General features: G+C 38.1%; 1 protein-coding gene and 1 pseudogene across 4 annotated transcripts in view; one reads left to right on the forward strand and one right to left on the reverse strand.

The window, feature by feature from the left end:
• The window catches only part of CTNNA3 (catenin alpha 3), a 1,802,485-nt gene that overhangs the window by 1,659,499 nt on the left and 130,491 nt on the right, over positions 1 to 12,495 (reverse strand). The gene's annotated exons all lie outside the window — the stretch shown is intronic.
• On the forward strand, positions 6,522 to 8,019 carry LOC101421925 (queuine tRNA-ribosyltransferase accessory subunit 2-like; annotated as a pseudogene).

Below are 12,495 nucleotides of genomic sequence, written 5' to 3' on the forward strand. Positions count from 1 at the left end.
TCCATGTCCCCTTGAATCCCCCAATTTTTAAAGATTTTTAATTAAAATTTATTTCTATTACAAAAGTAACATGTGCTCATTAATTTTTTTTAATTCTTTATTCACCTAAATGGTATAAAGAAAAAAATTCTCTGTATCAATTCCCAAAATTACTTACTCTTTAATTCTTATATATAACTATCCAGAAATTTTATACATATATACATATGTGTTTAAATATCTTATATGTGTATATATGTATGTAATAATACCTTTTATGTATATATAATGTTTGCATATATTATCCAGAAAATTTCTAGATAATATAGAGAGAGATTTTATATGTCAAAAGAAAATATATATATTTTATGTTACAAATGGAAAAATATAGACTATATAGGTATATACCTTTTTTTTACCAATAGTATCATACCATATAAACTTTCAACAATTTGTTCTTTTCACTTACCAATTCATCTTCTTTTCACGTGCAGGTATAGAAAGCACTATATCCAGTGTTGAGTCTGGAGCCAGACTGCCTGCTTGGGTGTCTCTGTCCTACCACACTGGACAGGTCACTTAGCCTCTCTATGTCTCACTTTCCTCATCTATAATGGGACTAATAATAACAACTCCAATTTTTATAAAGATTAAATAAGAGCAGTACTTGGCATTTAGTAAGTACTTGATTAGCTAGATTTGTTATTCTTTTTAATATGTGCATAGAATTACATTTTACTGATATACTGTAACTTATTTTACTAGACCCCTATTGAACACATAAGTCATTTCCACCTTTTTCCTAATTCAAACAATACTACAAAGAACACTCAGACTTATATCTTTGCATGCATGAATAAGTTTAATAGGACAAATTCTTAAAAGCAGCACTGCTAAGTCAAAGGGTAAATGAATTTTAAGTTTTGATATATATTGCCAAGAATATCTCCAAAACACAGTTACCCCACTAACAATATATAAAAAGGCCTGTCTTGTTTACTTTATACCACAAATATTTTAGTTTTCATTTATTCATAAATTTCGGTATAAATACAACAAATAATTTTTATTAAGAATAACAAAGAATAGTATTTCTTATAATGTACAAAATCTGTGAAGAGTGTGTGGCTGTCTCAGCATGTTAATATGTGTCATATTTATCTCTCAAACAATAATACCAAGTCAAGTTAGACATTTCTGAAATCAAATTCTGACATGCCACTTTTAGTTTTTGGACCTTAGGCACTTCAACACTTTCAGTGTCCTCATCTATAGCAAAGAGATAAACATATTACTTATCTCATGGTGTTCTTGGGATGTTTAAATGAGATACTTGATGTCACTTATTTAGTATAGTATCGGAACATAGAAGCGCTCCAAATATTAGTTATTATTTGTCAGGAAATTTCTACTAGAGATGATAAATTTTTAAGACCAGTAAATAGATGGTTTTTATGTGCTTCCCTATAAGTCAGCATTGCTGCTAGGAGACTGAAAATTTAACCTGACGTCTGAAAGCAAATGAATGCCCACAAAAAAGATTATCTTTTCTTGTTGTGATTCTGAATGAGAAAATCACAACAAACTTTGTAGAATACTAGTTTTGAATCCATATATTAAAACAATATATATCAAGAGAGAATTGTGTGCTTTTGACTAAAAATGTTGGAATATTTAACAACTAAATGAAGAGCCAAATTTTTTTTAAAAATCATTTGAACAACTCTTACAGTCCATATTCCGTTAAGGTAATATTATGAAGAGTCAGTCAGGTAGCACTGTTGGGAGAGAAAAATGTCACTCCCAAAATACATTAGTAAAGGTATACTAAATAAACTTCCAATTACTGGGCCCCCCCGACCCCAATACTGTCCATTTTTTGTCAGCTGGTTTCAGCTCATACTTCTGGTCCCAAACTTAAACATCACTTCCTCTGGAAAACCCATCATTAATAAGGCAGGTCCCTTTCTGGGTACTACAGAAGGATGCTATACCTCACTGTCTTAACCCTCCTCCTCATTTATTGTAATGACTTGTGTCAAAGCCTATCTTCTCTGCTAGACTATAAGACCACTAAGAGTAAAGGATGCATTGGTCCTGTTCACCACAGTATGCCCAGCATCTAGAACACTGCCTGCTCTACCACAAATATTCAATACACTGAATGTGTAGTACTGAATGAACTTGTGATTGAGCATTACACAACTCTTCTCAACAGGCTCCATCCTAGGCACCCAAGATCCTGAAATGACTACAAAAAAATTCTGCAGCACAAAAAAGTTCACAGTCAAGTAAGAGTCAACAAATATCATGATATAATCTAAGCAGGTAGAGGGTTGTACTAAGTACTCTTAAGAAGCACAAGTAGAAGGACCTACTTGCCTGAGGGTTCAGAAGACATGCAGAGGAACATTCCAGAAAAGAGCAACATGTTAGAGCTATTGAGAGAGATGGCTGGTTTATACAATTTAGCCAGTTCACTGTCAAATTGATTTGTGCTGGAAGCAAATGAATCATTTCCTAATTAAATAGAATAAAACAGGTACAACAAGATTCCTTTCCATTTAAAGTATTAGCATCCATGCTTTATACTGTCTGTGACAGTTTCAGATTATTTTTGTGAATCCAAAAAAAGGGAAAGATTATGTTTATAAACTGACCTGTTCCTATGGGTGTGATACCTGTTGATTGTATTAAATTCAAGGTTTTAAGTTTACTTAATAAAATCAATTTAGGGCCTTTGATTCTACCAGGTCAGTAGGGCGTGACTCAGGGTTGAGTCCCCACCCCTTTGGTGGGCTGATAGAAACAGACACTCCCTCAAAAATGATGGAAGAGGAGAGAACTTGGTCATTTCAGTCCTGCCATGTTACAGAAATGAGAAGGCACAACCATCTAAAGCCCTGAGAGGAGAGATGAGCCATTTGCCTGACAGTTTCCAGCCAAAAAGAATAGAGCAGCTGAGCAGCTGAGCAGCAGAGAAGGCCCAAGAGACCAGGCAGAGATCGCCCACCATCTTGCTTCAATACATGGCAGCAGACTTTGGTGAGAAGGCAGTCTTGAGTTAGACCCTTTAGGGCCTTGTAACTATAAGCTTCTACTCCAAATAAATACCCTTTATAAAAGCCAACAGAATTCAGGTACTTTGCATCAGCACCCCTTTGGCTGACTAATACAATGTCAACAGTATGTAGTCTACATTTTGAAATATCATTCCTAGTCTTTGTTATAATGATTTTACTTCGAAGTTTAATGAATAGGGAATCCTACTTTCAAAACACATTCAAATAAAAATAACCACATTTTCCTTCAAGAAATCTCACTCCAAAATCCAGTCAAATAGGCAGAGTAAGAAGTTTTACAGACCACTTCCTCCATTGGAAAAATAAATACGCTGGAAAAAGAAATTAGAATTAACTAGATGGTAATCCTGGAACCAGCATGAACATTTAGAACAACTACAGGAGTGCCAGAAGAAGGTAGAGGCTGCCAAGAGTACAGTTTCTGTAAAAGAAACCACAAACCAGGGTTCAGCCACCAGTTCAGCCTTGGGGCAGCAAGCTGTAAAAATGGCAGCAGCTGCCGAAACATGGCCTGGATCCAGGGCAGGTAGAGGAAATCTCATCCTCCAAAAGGTGGGGTTCAGGGTGGACGTCAGTCTGGGGGATTCCTGAGGGCCCAGCATGAATGCTAGCCTTGTTTTTGTCCTCTAGCAGCAGCAACTTTGAGATTCATATCAGCCTCCACAGGGAAGTAAGGGCCAGTGAACCTTTGTTGTTGTTGTTAGGTTTCTTTCTTTTGTGGGTGGGCATTTCTTGATCTGACTGATCCCTGAGAGCCCAGAACACACACTAGCCACTGTTTGCAGTGATTTCTGGCCCCATATCAGCATTCAACTGAAAGCAGAATCAGTACAATTCTTCGGATGTTTTTTCTTTCCTTCTATACATGGGCATTTCCTGGTCTGGCAGATCCCTGAGCCTAAGGGCACAGCAGAGACACAGGCCTCCCTTTAGGTTGGGACTCCCACCAGCAAGAAGTTGATTTTCCTTCTTTTATGTTTGCATGTTTCCTGGTCTGGCAGATGCATGAGGACCCAAGTCAAATGGTAGCCATGGTTTCACTCTTTGGGTGACTTCTGCTCTCACACCAGCTTCTGCAATGACTTAAAAAGCCAGTGCACCTTTTTTGTGTTTGGGTTTCTTCTTTTTCTTTCCAGTGTTGCTTGATCTGGTGAAATACTGAGGGACCCGCAAGGACACTCTCCTAGGTTGCAACCTCGACAGCAGCAGCTTCGGGATTCCCCAAGGCATTTAACTAGAGATCTGGAAAGGCTGTGTACCTCTTTTGTTTTTTCCTATTTTTATTTGTTTTTGGTTTTGGTTGGGGGTGAGTGAATGTCTATTTTTTAGTATTTTTTTTCTTATCTCACACACTCTTTCCTTTTCTTTCTCTTTTTTCGTTTTTCTTTTTATCGAGTTCTTTATCTGGCAGACTGAGGAATGGGAAAACTAGCTTTCCAGACTCTCCACAACATTCTACATAGAATGACCAGTTCTCAACAACAATTACAAAGAATAAAGGAGACAGGAAAGTATGGCCCAGTCACACACAAAAAAGAATTAGAAACTATTCTGGAAGAAGATCTGTCTCTGGAATTACCAACCAGATCTATCAGATCAGCTCTCTTAAACATAATCAATTAATTAAAGGAAAATATAGACAAATAACTAAAGGAAATAAGGAAAACAATATATGAAGGAAATGAGAATTTCCATTATGAGATAGAAATTACGAAGGAGAATCAAATGTAAATTCTGGAGCAGAAAAGTAAATAACTAAAATGAGAAATTCAATACAGAGGTGCTATAGCATTTTGGAGAAGGCCAGAAGAAAGGATCAGTAACTTGAAGATAAGACAATGGAAAGTGTTAACTCTGAAGTACAGGAAGAAAAGGAATGAAAAAAAAAAAAAAAAAGAGCAGAAATCTTCTGGCCAACAAACATAGTGGCAAAATATGCTCCAGGATTCTATTTCCCCACAGAATCTTTGAACAACTAGCAAAAACTGGAAAATTCATCTTCCTCAAAACTATAGAAAACAGTTAAGGATAGCAGGAAATGGGCAAGAGCCCAATCAAGAAAACACAACTTAAAAATGGGAGGATAGCAATGTCCACATAGAAGAGGTGGTATTGGATTGAGAAAAGTGGACATGGTGGACGATGGGTATGGGGAAAGGCAGGAAGAGATGAGAGGTGGAGGTGTCTTTGGGACATGGAGCTGCCCTGGATGGTGCTTCAGAGGCAATCACCGGACATTGTAAATCCTCACAGGGCCCACTGGATGGAATGGAGGAGAGTATGGGCCATGATGTGGACCATTGACTATGAGGTGCAGAGGTGCCCAAAGATGTACTTACCAAATCCAATGGATGTGTCATGATGATGGGAACGAGTGTTTTGGGGGGGAGAGGGGGGGGTGGGGGAGTGGGGTTGAATGGGACCTCACATATATATTTTTGATGTAATATTATTACAAAGTCAATAAAAAAATAAATAAATAAAAAATTAAAAAATTAAAAAATTAAAAAAAAAAAATGGGAGGATAGGCTTGTGGCACCTTTGCTGGCTCCTCCCCCAGCAATGGCTCCAAGAAGAAATCACAGGGAAAGTTAGGAAATACCTTTGAGGTATTTGAAAAAAAAAAAAAAAATACCATACCAAAACCTGCAGGATGCAGCAAACACAGCACTAAGAGGGTAATTTACAAGACTGAAATTTTACATTAAAAAAAAAGAAAGCTAGAAGCAGTTGTAGCTCCAAGTGGCTGAGCTCCTGCTTCCCATATACGAGGTCCTGGGTTTGATTCCCAGTATCTACTAAAAAAGAAAAGAAAAGAAAAGAAAAAAGAAAGGTATCAAATCAGAAACCTAACCTCACAACTGAAGAAACTAGGAAAAGAACAAACTAAACCCAAAGTGAGCAAAAGTAAGGAAACAACAAACATTGGAGCAAAGATAAATGAAAGAGAATTTTTTAAAAAGAGACAATCAATGAAACCAAAAGTTGGTTCTTTGAAAAGATCAATAAAATTTATAAACTTTTAACTTGACTGACAAAGAAAAAAAGGAAAAGATAAAAATAACTTGTGGAAGTTTGAAGCTAGAGGACCCCGGAAGATCATGTCCTTAGAGTTAATCCATTCCTGTGCCTGTAAACCCATGGAAAATGGGGCCTTCTGATTAGATCACTTCAGTAGAGCATGACCCAGGGTAAGACTTAATCCTTTTGCTGGAGTTCTTTATGAATGGAGGAATAAAACCTCAGACACAGAGATAAAGCTGCAGAGGCAGAGAGAAGGGGCCCAGGAGCTTAGAGAGGAGAAAGGAAGCCACAGATGGAGCAGCCCGAAGCTGAATGAGACAAGGTCCAGAGGAGAGGGGAGAGACAAGCCATATACCTGATCACTCACAGCTGAGCTCAGGTAGAAAGTAAGCTTGGAGGAGTTTGGGGGGGCTCTGAAGGCCAAAAAAGTTGGGAAATTTGCAGGACTGAGAGAAATCCCTGATGATGAAACTGAATCTTATCAAGGTAGTTATGGCTGTTGCTGAGGAAAAATAGCAAGCCTGGGTAAAATAGGGGACCACACCTTGGACATTCCAAGCTGCCTTCTGTACACCCACACCTGACTGATCACACACTGCATAATATCCACAAAGTTCCAGCTATGGCTCAGCTCACACTGTTATCACTGGTGGAACATCATCAAGTCTTGCAAGAATATAAGGAAGGAGCTGGAAAATTTATAGGCATGGCAGAATCACTCTTGGACTGCTCCCTGCATGATTCAGTTGACCCCTGCCCAGCTGGTTATATAACAAACTAGTCTGTGTCTGTATGGGGTGTTGGAGGCTGAGTAGAAATGACTGTATCCAAGTTCATGGCAATTCAGCAGGCCCTTCAGCCAGACTGGTCCCAGTGCCTCTCAGATGGAGTGGCATCTTGCATGGAAGCAACTTCTGTAAAAGAACCAGAAAATCTGTTGACCAATCTCCTTTGTTCCTAGATAAATGATGCAAGTACAGGACGAGTCAGAGGCCCTTCATAAATGTGTGATCATTGGAGTGATTGAAGGTGGAGTCGTGATGGAGGAGAGGCTGCAGTCAGCACCAGAGACAGTCAAGCAGCCCATATGTGGCTTCCTTCTGGAAGGCTTTCAAGGGAATCCCACAACCCTGAAGACTAGAATGCACTTACTGTCATCATTCACATCACAGCTGCCAGAGGACAAGCCAAGGCTCATCTGTGGTGTTAGTTGGCCAGATGATATACTCAAGTGTATTGCAAGAGGAGTGGATTTATTTGAGAGTCTTCTCCCTTATCACATGTAATGGGATGCAGCAACATCCCATTACAAAAAAATGGGACACAAGAAGACATAACCCACTGAATGGACTGGGAGAGAGTAAACTATATTGTAAACTAGTAAACTACAATGTAAACTATAATACATGTGGTGTAGCAGTGCTCCAAAATGCATTCATCAAATGCAATGAATGTGCCACATTGATGAAAGAATTTGGTGATGTGGGAGGGGTACAGGGGGTGGGGAGTGGGGATATATGGGATCCTCTTATATTTTTTAATGTAACATTTTGAATAATGTATATATCTTTTTAAAAATTTTTAAATCTATTAAAATGAATTAAAATAAGAATAAAATAACTGGACCAAATAGAAAGTTAAAACTACTGGTTGCACTGAAGAAATGACATCATTTGAAATTAATCTGAAGGGGAAAAAAAAGTACCGGGACGACTTTGGCCTGCTGGTGAGAGGATGTTCCTATTACTACTGTACGAATCACACTCATGTGCACATCCACCATCTACTGATGACCAATAAGCTGCTGGCTGGGGTTCTGCTTATGATGCACAACTTTGAACACTATTTTAGATTTTTCCACTCCATCCAGGAAACGCTAAAAAGTGACAGACTGGCACAGTTGAAAGAGCTCATCCGCAGGCAAGCATCTTGAGGCCTCACAAACACTAGGCTTACTCTTAACACTGAGCCTGTAAACACAGTTGTAATGTGGGAAGAAGAGAAGAAATGGTGTTAGCTTTATTCATTTATATTTGGGAATAAGGTCTGCCCAAATAAGGAATACCTGTACCACACTCCGCCTTTGTGAGGCTGAACAGATTTCTTCTAAAGACTTAAATGATGTGGATTGATGTGAAAGAACTGAACTATGATTTTTAATATTTCTCAGCAAACTCTTTTGTCAATATGGATTCACTAAGCCATTAAAAACAATGATTTAAATGCAAGGGGACAGCCTCAACAGAGGGGTGATGAGATCCAAGGGTCTCCTGGGTAGGAATGGGGTTGAAGGGAAATGACTGGTTATGAGTAGCACAACTTCTGTGAAAACAGGCTGTTGACTGGATAAGGAATCTGGCTGAGTCAAGAGTTTTCTTTCTTTTGATCTTTAATCTCTCAGGAGACTCTTTAGGACACTTCTGTTTTCCCAGCTGCCCTAGTAGGGCAATCAAACAGAAATGGCTCTTGTGAGTTACCAGGTCACATCACTCCGGAATGTGGGACTCACACATTGTTCCTGTGATTCATTCGGCCACATGTTTTATTTGTGGCTTGTTTTCCTAGAACTGGCACAGTTGCCTTTTAGGAGCTGAAAGTTTGGTCTGTCCTTCAGCCTCCTTAAGAGTCCAGCCATGTAAGAACTGTAACCTCATCACTTGTAGAGATTCTTTTTCAGTGTGTTTGCTATGCTCTGGCCTAGCAATTAAAGGATTGAGTATTAGTCCTACTCACTGTACAGTCCGGGCAAATCACTTAAACTCTCCATTCCTATTTCCCCCTGAATAAATGGTGACAGGAATAGTCCATAGTGGATAGGGCCAAATGAATTTCTAATATTCCATCTAACTCTAAATTTTAAGAAACAAAAGTTTTAGATTAGAGTCATGACCACACTTGCCCTCCTTGTTCATTGATCACTACTGACCTGATGAAAAATACAGCAGTGCCAAGAGTCAGGCAACTGCAGAAGTACTGAGAGACTAAAAGGAGGTTTGGCCTGTAGATTTTGAAGTGGTTGGTGAATTGGTATCAGCAGATCCTGAGGCTGAAAAGGCCTTCCCAAGCCATTTCTGAGTCCATGAGGTTTTCTGCTCTTGCTATAGGAGGGGCATTTGTGTTGATAATGTTGACAGGTGATTTTTCTTTTCTTTGTGATTTTCTGTATTTTTCAAGTTTTCTATAAGCAATACATACGCATGCACATACACACTCATAGTTTTTGTAAAAACAACAACAAAACCAAAAAGAGATACTTTTATTTTGTAGGGGGAGCGAAATATATTTGTTTTATATCCTTGTGCTATATTGTGCTGTTTGTTCATTGTTTTAGTGGGCATTTCTGGACATTTTAATTTATTATGTGGTTACTATATTTTTATATGTTGGGACTCCTTCTATATGGTTTTCTATTATTCATAGTAGTCATAAGTTTTGAACTTATGGGATTTCCAATAACTTCTCCAAGAATGGCTAGGGTATTACATATGGAAAAAAGTTTCCGGTCTCAAGGATCTGATTGTTTTGAAGTATAATTTGATTGAACATGTTCACATGTTCATGTGTCTGTTCAAAGTCAAACACATCAACTTGAAGGAGCATCAATAACTATCCCAGAATCCATTTAAAAAAAAAGAAAGTAAGTAAGCCTAGAGGAGAAGGCAGAGACCTACAGTGCCACAATTATGCCCTAGCATGTGCCTGATTACCCACAGCTGAGCTTGCAGAGAGAGCATCTTTAGATGACACCACCATGTGCCTGAAAGCCCACAGCTGCAACTTGATGAGAAAGTATCTCTTGATGCCTTGATTTGGACACTTCCAGAACTGTAAGCTTTTAACCTGATAAATTTCCATTATAAAAGCCAGCCTATTTCTGGTATATTGCATTGACAGCCTCTACCAAACTAAAACATAACTAAAATCAGAAATAAAAGGGAAGCTATTGGGAAGATGATGTGGCTCAAACAATTGGGCTCCTGCCTACCACATGAGAGGTCTGTGGTTTGGTTCCCAGTGCCTCCTAAAGAGGACAGCAAGCTGGAGCAATTGGCAGGTGTGGCAAGCTGACACAAGATGATACAATAAGAGATATAAGAAGGAAAACATAATGAGAGACACAATAAAACAGGGAGCTGAGGTTCCTGGTGCCTCCTAAAGAGGATGAGCAAGATAGCAAGCTGGGGCAACACACAGGTGCAGCAAGCTGATGCAACAAGATGACTCAACAAGAGACGCAAGAGGAAAAACATAATGAGAGACACAACAAAGCAGGGAAAAGAGGTGGCTTGAGCAATTAGGCACCTCCCTCCCACAGTGGAAGTGCTGAGTTTGGTTTCCAGTGTCTCCCAAAAGAAACAAGAAGACAAATAGACACAGCAAGTTCAAACTACAAAGAGGTGGGGAGAGATAAATAAATAAATCTTTAAAAAGGGGGAGAGGGGGCAGGGAACTATTACTATCAACCAAACAGAAATAAAAAGGATTACAAGAGACCAAAAGTAAGTATATGCCTACAAATCAGAAAGCCCAGATGAAATAGACAACTTTCTAGAAACACACAAACTCCCTACACTGAGTCAAGAAGAAACAGAAGTTCTCTTAAAAGACCAGTAACAAGAAAAAAAAAATTGAAACAGTATTCAAAACCTTCCCAACATAGAAAAGCCCAGTACTAGATGGGTTCACTGATGCATTTTACCAACACGTCACAAGAAAAATTAACATCAATCCTGCTCAAACTCCTCCAAAAAAAAATTCAAGGGGATGGAACATTTCCTAACTCATTTATGAGGCCAATATCAAGTAGAAGAAATATAAGGAATCCAAATTGGAAAAGAAGAAGTAGAAATTCTCTATTTACAGGTGGCATGATCAAAAACATAGAAAATCCTATAAAATCCAAAATTAAGCTACAAGAGCTAATAAATAAATTCAGCAAAGTGGAGAGGTACAAGCTCAACATGCAAAAATTAGTAGAGTTTCTCAAATGCTGTAAATTAGCAATGTGAAGAGATCAAGAAATTCCATTTATAATAGCAATAAAATGAATCAAATATCTAGTAATAAATTTAACCAAGGATATAAAGGACATGTACTTGGAAAACTACAAAACACTGCTGAAAGAAATCAAAGACCTAAAGAAATGGAAGGACATTCCATGTTCATGGATTGGAAGACTAAATAGGAGGTCCCAGTTTTGGTTCCCAGTACCTCCTAGAGAAGACAAGCAGACAACAAGCAGAGCCATCTCAGGGTGAAGAAGGGAATAAAAATAAAAAATTAAAAATAAAAGATGGACAAAATACTTGAATAGATATTTCTCCAAGGATATGTACAAATAGCCAATAAGCACATGTAAAAAATGTTGAACATCATTAACCATTAGGGAAATGCAAATCAAAATCACAGTGGTATTATTATTGCAATTCCTGCCCTTTTTTGGTTATTGTTTGCATGCAAAATCATTTTCAAACTATTCACTTGCAACCTGCTTGCATTCCTGGGTCTAAGGTGAGTTTCTTATAGATAGCATATAGATTGGTCATATTTCCTTATCCATTCTGCCAATCAGAGAGTTTAATCCGTAACATTCAATGTTATTACTATCAAGGCAGTACTTATACTAGCCATATTTTCTTTAGGTTTATATATGTCATGTTTTGTTTTTATTTCTCTTTTTATCTGTTTATTCTTACTAATACTCTTCCTTTCTACACTCTCCTCCAACCCTCTCTCTCCTGTTTTTTTTTTTCCTTCAACCTGCAGAAGTCACTTTAGTATTTCTTGAAGGACAGATTTCTTGACAGATCTCATAATATCTGTTTATCTGTGAATATTTTGAACTTTCCTGCATTTCTGAATGCCAGCTTTGCTGGATACAGAATTCTTGGCTGGCAAGTTGTTGTTGTTTTTTTCTTTTAGCACCTTAATTATGTCATACCACTGCCTTTTTACCTCCATGATTTCTGATGAGAAATCAATGCTTAATCTTATCAAGCTTCCCTTTTATGTGATGGATCTCTTTTCTCTTGCTGTTTTCGGTATTCTCTCTCCATCTTGAGCACTTCATAATTTGATAAGTACATGTCTCAGAGTAGGCCTGTTAGGATTTTACTCTTTAGAATGTGTTGCACAATGACACATTGACATCCATGTCCCTCAAAAGCACTGGGAAATTTTCAGTCATTATCTTTTCGAACACTCCTTCTGCCCCCTTTCCTTTCTCTTCTCCTTCTGGGATGCCTATAATGTGTATGTTTGTGCGTTTCACATTGTCATTCAATTCCCTGAGTCCCTGCTAAATTTTTTCTATCTTTTTATCTATCTATTCTACTATCTATCTAATTTCAGATGTACTATCTTTGACATCACTAATTCTTTCCTCTGCCTGTTCAAATCTGCTGGTATG

Source organism: Dasypus novemcinctus, chromosome 6 (assembly GCF_030445035.2).
Source record: "Dasypus novemcinctus isolate mDasNov1 chromosome 6, mDasNov1.1.hap2, whole genome shotgun sequence".
Lineage (NCBI taxonomy): Eukaryota > Metazoa > Chordata > Mammalia > Cingulata > Dasypodidae > Dasypus > Dasypus novemcinctus.